The sequence below is a fragment of the Amblyomma americanum genome, chromosome 5 (assembly GCF_052857255.1).
Source record: "Amblyomma americanum isolate KBUSLIRL-KWMA chromosome 5, ASM5285725v1, whole genome shotgun sequence".
In the NCBI taxonomy this organism is placed as follows: domain Eukaryota; kingdom Metazoa; phylum Arthropoda; class Arachnida; order Ixodida; family Ixodidae; genus Amblyomma; species Amblyomma americanum.
In genome coordinates this window covers 89,786,916-89,796,179 of record NC_135501.1, presented here as the reverse complement: position 1 = coordinate 89,796,179, position 9,264 = coordinate 89,786,916, and positions in this window count along the sequence as shown.

Below are 9,264 nucleotides of genomic sequence, written 5' to 3'. Positions count from 1 at the left end.
AGCCGCACACAAGTCTGCTCTCTCGTTGTCTTTAATTCCGATATGTCTTGGTGCTCAGTAAAGTTTTATGTGTTATGTTCTTTATGATGTCACCAAGCAGAAAAGTGATTGCATTTTCAGAGTTAAAAGCTTGAAGTACACTTATGGAGTGTATGTATATATTACTGTTTGTCAGGTCATTTACTTTTTCTTGTAGAGCCACAAACACAGTGCGAAATTCGGCAGTGAGGACGGATGCGCACTGTGGAAGTCTGCCCGTGTAAACGTCTGTTTCTGAATCATGGGTTTAATATTCCTTGAAGCCACCGTATTTCTCCTCCAGTGCAAGGACTTTTTGTATGATGTTTTGCTTTTGAGTTTGTTTTTTGCGGAACTGAGTAAGAGTGAAAACGCAGATTGTAGGAAAAAAATCACTATGGAGACAGCGGATCTCGTCTTGGAGCCATGCCAGGTAATGAGATCAGTACACCGAGATTCTCGCACATTCGGAACATCTCTTACCTAGTGGCTTAAAATATGGTATTAAAATGTTCTAGATGGCCACTTTTTATTAATTGGGTAACAAATATATTTTGGTAGATAACGAATTTTATGAACGCATGAGCATGTGAGCATGGCTCTTCTGTGGGTATCTGGTGGTTCTTTGGTTTCTGCGTAAAGACTGTTGATGAGCGACGTACTGTATCCCCAACGAAATGACGCAAGCCTAAATTACCTGCTGGATTCAGTCTCTTAGTTACTATGGTATCGCTGACCCATAAACTATGCATTCAAAGTCTAAGGTAGAGCGCACTGCAGAGCGCCAAATGTATACATAGATGTCTTTACGGAAGCCAGCTCTTTTGGTTAGAGTACTTTTTGGTATGTTCAGGGATTGGGATGGTTTCTTTTTTAGTTTATTAAAACGGCTCTGAAAGGGACTGTCAATACTATAATGTTAAAGTACGCCGCATCACAAATATCCCCACGCAAGAATCTTTTTAATACGTTTTATGGAAGCTGAGGTACCTGCAGTTAAATTTTGAATTTTGGCGTCTTTCTGTTTCCTTTCGCCACTTTTGTAGACTGAAATATCGGCGCTCACTCGCCAGGCCTACCTACTCGGCCCCTCTGCCGGCTGCCGACCCGCGAGGGAGTTACCCGGGGAGTGGAGCTTCCGGCTGCGGCCATGGTAGCTGAAAAATCTCAGAAAGCGCTGAGCGCGGGGAACCCATGACAGCCCTCCCCTGCTGACGCGACCAGCGCTGCACGACGCATTGCTCGCGAATTTGGGCGAAAGCCGAAAACTGCTGGTCGCCCCGAGGCGTGGAAGCGCGAAATTTTAAAAATATAATGTATATGGTCAGCTCGGTTTTGAAGTTTTCTAAGGTGCATGACTGCTCGGTGGCCTATACTCTACATAATGCAAATGATTATAGCCAAACTCAAACACCCTTTTCAGGGAACGTTTATGGTGCGGTAGAAATGTGTTTTTTGCCAAAAGTGATCTCTAGCAAATTTATTTATTTTTTACAGGCAAGAAAGTTGTGTTTAGGTGTATTTTGGAGCCATATTGTACGACTAGTTAGAGCGAGAACAGAACACCCACTGTTTTCTTTGTGCTCAACTTAAATTCATTTTTAGCTGTGTTTGGATATCGCATATTGCTAAGTTGGAGCACGTGCAAGTTATATCAAGATCACCGACCTAGACTATAGTAGACTTCGGAACTATTTTTTCAGTAAGTTGATGTTTACAACAAACAGTGCTTGGCGTAAAATACGCCTCTGAGGAAGCCTGTTCTCCTTAATGTAGTTCTTCGATAGAGTTGCGCCGAGGCGAATATGAAATGAGCGGTTCGACTGTATATCCTTAAGGCAGTTCAACATCCTGTCGAGGATTCCAAGAACAAGCTTTGCTAGGTCCCGATGAATCCCAAACCTCCACGTTGTGTCGTATGCCTGAAGATAAAAAAAACTGCAAGGCTGTGTGGTTTGTGTACGAAAGCTTCTCGGACAGGATTTTCAAGGCAAACACGATGGTCAGTTGAGCATGCCTCTTTAAAAATACATTGATGGCTATCAATAAGTGAACCGAATGAAAGGACAAAAGACAAAAGGACAATGAAACAATTTCAAAACATTTGGACAGACAGCTTGTAAGAGTTACTAGCGCGCAGCTACTAAATGAGGTTGCCTGCCTTCTAGATTTCAGAAATAGTACTACAACGACTCTTTTTCACTCCTTAGATATTTTTCCCTCTATGAATATCTTGATTAGACATTCAATACTGCATCTGCGGAAGGCCGAGAAAAATGCGTAAGCATTTCATAGTGAATTTGGTCGAGTTATGAACATTTTTTCCTGGGAGACACTGCAGTATCGATTTCGTCGAAAGTAGACTCATCTATTTTTTACAAGCACCTCCGCTTGTTCGAAAGCTTTGCTTCTCGACCACGTTTTCATATTTAAAAAAGGTGCGTAGTGACAACAAAATTCAACGGCGTTCCCCAAGGGAGTGTACTGAGCCCGCTGTCATTCAGCGCTGCCCTGGCTCTCCTTCCCGGCCTCCTGCTTAACAATCTCTCGCTACCCATCCACGTGACAATTTACCCGAATGACATTGATATCTGGTGCCGGGGGCACCGCAGACCGAGTGTACAGACCATCAAAAACGTCCAGCGGGCCATCGATGCTGTCGACGTCTTCCTGGAGCGTGCTGACCTTGGCGTCTCGCCTACTAAAATCCAGGCGATGCTCTGAACACCAGGGTGGGGGCCCCCCTAGGCCATACCTTCCTGCACGTTGGTGGCAGTGACCTCTCCTGGAGCGGGGAGGTGAAATAGCGTGGTCTCCGCATCGACGCCAGACTCGCGCGGGGTCCGGCAGTCCGTCATATTCCTGACCCAGTCCTCCAGAGTCCACGAGGCCGTACGGTCCCTCCTAGCCAAGGGGAACGGCATCACTTCCAAGCTGGGGCTTCAGCACTACCAGAGTATGAGCGTACCACTGTTTACCTATGCTCTCCCGCTTGTACGGTTCACGGTGGCCCAACATCTGGCTATCCAGCGCGAACTGCGGGCGGCCATACGCCTATGCCTGGGGCTCCCCCGCTGCTCTCCTATGGCTCCCACCCTGGTGCAAGCGGGCTCCTCGCCCTTCTAGCATCTGCCTTGGCGCACCTCCCTCCGCCATGTAGAGCGCCTCCACAACGCGCCTGACGGGCGTCCTTTCCTGGACCGCCTCCTCAACAGCCCAACTGAAATATGGGCAAGGTGGCCTAGGAGTTCGAAGACCTCGAGGGGGGCAGCCAGAGGCCTTCCCGCTCCCTCCTCGCCCGGACCTTCGACACCTCTACGAGACTCATCTCACCCTGCCGGGTTCTCGGACTATGCGGAACACCCCTGCTGTCGGCCTACAGCAGGAGGTCGCTGCTGTTTTGCAGGCCGATCCACTGGCATGGTCTGGATCCTCACGGATGGCACTGTTCTGCCAGAACCCTGTCCATCCGTGGCTGCAGCCTGCCCTGACCCATCTTTTCCTGTGTGCAGACAAGCCAGGCTCCCATTTGTTGCCTCGTCCACAACCGCCAAGGTGGCCGCTATTCATTTGGCTGCCGACATCCTCAGCGAGCACCTCGGAGTCATAGAGGCAGCCATCTGCACCGACTCCAGGGCAGCCTCGAGCTCCTCCAGAGGCGCTTCATGGGCCCCCATCATCCTCAGGCTGTCTTGCCGGCTGGAAACACTCTGCTCCAGGGCTACCCGCATCCGGCTGACCCCTGCGCCAGCCCATGTTGGAGTCCAGGGCTTCGAGGATGAAAGCACCCTGGCCAAGGCGGCACACACTCCAGGAACTCTTGTCTCAAATGGCTTCTGTCCCTTGGACCTGGCCAGGAGCATAGTGGACAGGCACCTCCTGCTTGACCACCCAGATTTCAGGGTGGCTCATGGCCAACCACCACGCCCACTCCCAGCTGTTGGCCTTGATGGCAAGGAGCGCATCCTGCTCATAAGTCTCAGGGTGGGCTGCGCCAACACCGGCTCTCGCCTTTACCGACTCGGCCTCACTACCTCCCCTTGGTGCACGCTCTTCAGTGACCTAGTGGAGACAGCCCAGCACCTTCTATGTGAGTTCCCTGCCTTCGTGCCCGCCAGGCCCATCATGGAGGCGGGCTTCCACACCTAGGGCTCCCCAGCTCTTCAGTGGAACACCCCCTGTTCACCGGCGGCCACAATCCTGCCAATGCCTTCCGGCGCCTCCTCTCCTTCCTGGAGGCCGCCGGCCTCTCTGGCCGCCTCTAGGCCTGAGAGGGCAGCATATGCCAACTGGAATGGACACTGCGGGTGCGTGCTTACCCTCTCCTATCAATCTTTAACCCTTCCTTACCTCATTCTATGAGACGCTGGCAGTGGACGTGGTGGCTAGCCCTCCAGCAGACAGGCCCGTGTCTTCCGCTTTCCATCCTTTTATAATTCACTGAAGAAGAAAGAACAACTGGAAACTGCAGCGAAGAGTTCCCCTATGCTTGCATGTGAACCAGTCGTTGTCAAGAGACGAATTGGGAAGAGTGAAATGCCGCTTTTTTAATTTTCAATCTTGCTCCCAACCTTTTTGATGTAATCTGACTGTTCATAGATGAAACATAACACTGCCATGAAACTTTCTCAACATAACCACGGACGTAGTGAACTTTAGCACTTGCCATTTTAAAATATCTGAGGTCCTCTTGAGTGGGGTACCTGCAAAATCTACTGCAAGCATTTTTTTTTACTTCCTTGCAGAGTTGTGTTCACCACACTTTGTGGCTTTATCGCATCACGCCTAGAGCCTGAGGAGTAGCTAAGTGTGCAGAAGGTATGACACAATTCGTTAACTTTTCATCTATCACGACGGCATTAAGATTTTCTAAAGTGGGTATTGCTGTGAAAATTTGGAAGTCCGTTAAACGAAGCTACCAATGGCACAGCTTTGTTGGGGTAACTTCTGGTGCAGATGTTTAGCTGATTATTCCGGGGAGATGATCACTGCCATACGGGTTGTCGATGACATCCCATTTAATATAGCTAGAACAGAGGGTGAAGAAGACGTCAAATTTATGCTGCCCATTTTAACCGTGCTCGGAAAGCAGTGTGCGTTTATGCCTGTATTTAGGAGCCAGGCATAATTGCTTTGAATAAAAGTTCAAAAATATGACCTGCAATATAAGTCCGTGCACTTCTCTAAAAAAGCGGAGTGAGCATTAATATCTTCAACTATCACGTACGGCTCTGCTGGCTGATCTACAACTGTTTTTAAATCATAAAGTGTGACTGTTAGGTGTGGCAAAAGATATTTATCGCATATTGTGATTTTTTTAATGAACGACGGTGACTGCCACACCTTCGTGTTTGGTTTTAAGTTTGTTTTCCTGGGTTGGAACACCACACTGGACCTTGTTACATTGTCGTAAACTTGAAGACGGCAGATTAGTGAGGTGAGCACCCATGATGATAAAGGTCGAAAAAATCCCCGTATGCTAGGGAGGATTTGCTAGAGAGGTATCGCTTTTCTCTGCTTAAAATCAGCAACGAATCAAAAGGTGCACGAAAGTAAAATTATGAACAGCTTATTTTGCCCTAGTTCACGACGCAGCAAGTATGGTTGCCTGTGTGGAGCAGGCAGACTTTATTGGACAAAATAATATCTGCTACCAAAAGCCTGCAGTATTTGTCAGTTCACTTCCGCAAAACGAGAATTGGGCCTGAGTTCGCGGGTTCGAACCCGACCGCGGCGGCTGCGTTTTTATGGAGGAAAAACGCTAAGGCGCCCGTGTGCTGTGCGATGTCAGTGCACGTTAAAGATCCCCACGTGGTCGAAATTATTCCGGAGCCCTCCACTACGGCACCTATATCTTCCTTTCTTCTTTCAATCCCTCCTTAACCCTTCCCTTACGGCGCGGTTCAGGTGTCCAAAGATATATGAGACAGATACTGCGCCATTTCCTTTCCCTCAGAAAACCAATTATTATTATTATTATTATTATTATTATTATTATTATTATTATTAATAATAATAATAAAATCACTTCCTACCAAATATATCTCTGGTTACTGAATAAAAATTCCTTCTAGATCATAGACTGCTATAGAGAGATGGCAGGTTAAAAATATATGGAACATATTGTAAATATTTGCAGAAATTTGGGGCCGCTTAAGCTCTGTCTTAAGTGCATGCCGCGATAGTGCAATGTGTTCATTCCAAAATATACAGAAGGACATTCTAAAGTTTATATTCATATATCAATGGGAGTCCTCATACCCCTCCTTGCGCAGGGGTGCATTAATTATGCGATATGCCACTTCCCTGCGATGGCAGTTACGCCCATTGGCGGGACTTATCGACCCATGATGTTTCTCGCGAACAACCAATGATTAATTTTAAATCCCACGTGCCACGGTAAGAAGTTTGTTGACTGCCCAGTGGACAGATTGTTATGAGGCCGCAAAGTCACGTTACCTGTGTGGCCAATCTGCCTCCACGGAACAACCTGCCACAGCCATGCTCGTGACTTTTCGCTCTCAACGCCGACACCAGATTTTCTACTTAACGGGACATTTAAAGCTGCCGCGTCAGAACCGCGTGTATCTGGAAGTCTCTCTCAAATCAAGGTAAACTAATGCTTAGGAGAAGCTGTGCTACAAATTTAATGCGGTTAATTTTAAGTATCAAGGTTGTTGCCTCAAGCCATGCGTAGCTATTCCATGTCTTCTTTCTCGTTTTTCTCGAAACACACTTTTTGCCATTCCTCCTTAGGTGATAAATCGTGGCTTTATCCCTGTATGAAAGTTTTCTTTGAGACTGTGTATAGTTGCTTATACATCTAGCTGTGGAATGAACCGCAAGAAATGAATTCTACTATTTGTTTTGTTAGTGCAGCATTTTTCTTAATATATGCATGTAAGAAAACTTTGTTTTCGGTAATTTAACTCCAATGCAATGGTAACTGATTGCATCAAAGTTTTTGTGGTTCATTTCATGGATTGATTCTTTATGTATTGAACAGGAAAAGAAATTTGGCGCAGACGAACTAATTATGACTGCCAGTGTCAGACGTATATTTTGTATATTTTGAAAAATAAAAATAAAAATAGAATTTTTTATTACCTTTTGACATTTTTTTGATCATGATAAACAATTTCATTTTTAAAACAGACAACTTACTTGCAATTTCTAACTGCCATTAAAATTTTTTTTCACAAGACTGGCCGCATACCTTAATCGTACACGTCATTTAGTGGATTAGAAACGCCATGATAATTTTTGGTAATGCATTTAAAACCATAGGTCAATGCTTGTTTTGGGCTCGTGACTTTGATTTTTTTCTTTTAATGCGAAAGAACTACTAGCCTATATCGGCACCAGAAGTGTCTGCAAAACGTGGACGCAAAATGTGTCTGCAGAATGCGTCGCCTGATGTAACATCATCAGCCGGTGGCATCAGCAGTCGTGACCGAATGTGTGTGGCACTTGGTGTAAAAGTGTGTACGAGTACATTGTGATGGGGGGGGGGGGTCAACTTACTCATGGTCATATAAAAGGTGCTGATTATGGTCACGAAAAGTACTGAGTCATAGGTCTCCGAATTGATGAGTCATGATTCATGAGCCATGGGTCAGAAATTTGATCATAGACAGGGCTAAGTTATGCGTCACAAGAAAGTGTTGATTCATTGGAAGAAAATTGGTCACAGAATAGTGCTGACTCATGGGTCGCAGAATGTTTTAGACGCGGTTGGAGTGTCCACTCTGATGTTGAGATCTGAGAGTTACAGCGCCCTTTCCCTTCCCCGAAAACGTTTCCTTTCCTCAGAGAATACGCTTTCGCATTCCTCCACATAAGCAGACTTAAGTGCCCTCAGAAGTTTTGTCCACTTAAGAAAGCTTTGCTGCTGCAGCGGAGGCTATCACCAATTTCTGTTCATCGCCTAAGTGGAGGGTCTGGGTTCCGCGGAGGACCCGCAGGGTGATGCATTGCGGGCTTCTCCCGAAGCTGCTAGCCTTGCGGTCTGACGACTCCGTGGCCTTCAGGCCCTTTTAGCGGGACATGGCAGACGCAGCTTTCGCTGTGTCTGCCATAGGTGCGGGTGGCTGTGCTTCACCCTCACTGTGTGTGAGCTGGGAAGGTGGCATAGGTCGGTGTGGTGTGCCGCGCCCACACACCGTTTGTAAATCGCCTATGTGCTTTTCCGCAACTTATGTTTTCTTTTTCGCTTAATAATTTCTTTCTGCTTCGTGCATGTTCGGCACGAGCTTGAGTAGACAAAATGCTCTCCTTCAAAGTTCGGACATGGTAGCACACCTTCATCGCAGTTCTGAGGAGAGTGATCCTTCGAAACGCACTTCAAGAAGATTTCGTGGCCGCGGCAACGCTTTCAGCCATAGCCAAACCTTTACCGGGTGAAACAACTCTTGGGGATAGGAGTTTAGTGTCTGACATTTACTTCCAAGCATCCCACTTTTCTGGTTTAATGTGCTGTTTTGAATGTGAGTACCGTGTGTTTTTATCTCTTCCATTGTTATCCTTCCGGTTTTTGATTCGGTGAATATCGGTGACATTTTGATGGGCATTTCTCGTTCAGTAAGATGTATGAAATCTTTTCTGCTTCATTTACATGCAGATACACTTGTAATATTGTATCCACAATTTTGTAAATATGTTGTAAAATTTGTTTGATTTTTCCTGTTATCTCCTTTTTATTGTTTATATACACTTCCTTGACGTGAATACTTTGTTGAATGTTTTGTTGTTTCTGCCCATACCACTGCTGTTTCATGTTTGCACTGCGGTACCTCCGTTTTGACCCCTCAATAATGGCCGTTCTGGCGCTGTAGGTACGTGAATAAATAAATAAATAAATAAATAAATAAATAAATAAATAAATAAATAAATAAATAAATAAATAAATAAATAAATAAATAAATAACGTCAGGGCAGTGCTGGGAAATTGCGGGGCTGTGACGGACGCATGGATTTCTCCAACAGACACAGTGTTGGCAAGTTTGGAGTTCTGGGCATTGTCACGGAGTCCGTGCATTAAACCGCCACTATATATTTAGGATACCTTGTAGCCAGGGCCCAAGGCATCTGCTAAGCACTTCGACACAAGGACCGGGGTTAGGATTCTAGCTTTGTTTACTTCTACTTCGCTATGTATGACGTGGAACTTACAGAATGTTACCTTCTTTTTTAAGGAAGAGGTCTGCCGCTTCTTTCCAACCTCTTTTGAGGTAGCGATAATTTGAG